Raw genomic sequence first — 1,410 nt, 5'->3', positions numbered from 1 at the left:
GCTCCTGCGCAGGGTGGGGAGGGAGGGGCCACGAGGGTCAGAGGGTGGCGGGGCTTTTTTTTTTAAATTTCAATTTATTATTTTTTTTTCAGTGAAGAAAGAATTAGCATTTTATTCCTTTATAGCTATTTTAACTCTTTAAAAAACCCACACCGGAAAAAAATGTAGAAGATCCTAACTTAAGAGCTTCAAGGGGCCTTAAAGGCCAACTAGTCCAACCCCCTTCCCTACAGAAAGGGAAACTGAGGCTCCGAGAGTGACTTGGCAAAGAGTATACAATACAGGTTGGAAATCATGGGAGCAATGATCTAGAGGGTGGAAGGGCCCACATAGGCCATGTAGTCCAACACTCTCCTTTTACAGAACAATCCACAGACATTTTATTAAATGGTTATTGTCTGCCAGGCACCGTGCTAAATCCTGGGGTTACAGAGAAAGGCAAAAACGTGGTCTCTCTGAAATCGAGGCCTAAGGAGATGAAATGCCTGGCCCAAGGAAACACGGTAGCTGCTGGATTAGAACTCAGGTCATCTGACCCCAAACTCAACATTCTTTCCACGGGCACAAGATAAAATGGAGAGTGGGTATGATTAATTTCCCCCTGTTCTCCCACTTTTTTCCCTACTATGTTTTCGAAGGGATGGGGGTAGGAAGTGGGGCACTGTGCAGACAGATGAAAAATTACTGAGTGAAATTTACAATTAAACTTTGTAAACAGCACCCTCTCCCCTTCCAAATCAACCTGATCACTCCCACTGGGTGTTTTTTTCCCCCCTAATTAGGAATAGGGATTGGGGCTGGCCCCGTGATTATTCCATGCTGGGAACTCCCAGGTGAAGATGCTCCCTCCACCATAACAGGTGGGCACCTTCTCTGTAACTTGGAGTCTTAGTTCCCTATGGCAATAAGAGGTTAAGTGACTTGCCCAGTCAGACAGCCAGTAGGTGTCAGGGGGGGCCCTTGAACTGAGCTCTTGATTCCAAGGCCAGCTCTCTATCCATTAGGCAATACTGTCTAATAATTAAAATGCCAAAATAAACAATTGAAATCAGCTTTATATGACTAATTTTCAGGCAACCTGGTCTAGTGGAAAGAGCAATGACCTTGGAAGAGAAACACGTGGGTTCAAATCCTGCTTCCTATGCTTACTAGCTGGGTGACAATGGGAAGCTCACTTCATTTCTCTGAACCTCAGTCTCTTCTTCAGTAAGATTGGGATAATCACCCTTGTAGTGCCTACTTCACAGAGTGGTTTTGAGGCTCAAATGACATGAGGCAAATAAATTAAAACACTTGGCAAACCTTAAACCATTGTATAAATGCCAGTTATTGTTAAATTATTATTCTTCCAGCTTCTCTGAGACAGGATTCCAGATACCAGTTTGATGAATTTCATTTATACTCATTTGA

This window comes from Phascolarctos cinereus, unplaced genomic scaffold, assembly GCF_003287225.1.
Source record: "Phascolarctos cinereus isolate Bilbo 61053 unplaced genomic scaffold, phaCin_HiC Scaffold_4;HRSCAF=312, whole genome shotgun sequence".
In the NCBI taxonomy this organism is placed as follows: domain Eukaryota; kingdom Metazoa; phylum Chordata; class Mammalia; order Diprotodontia; family Phascolarctidae; genus Phascolarctos; species Phascolarctos cinereus.
This window is presented reverse-complemented; position numbering follows the sequence as displayed.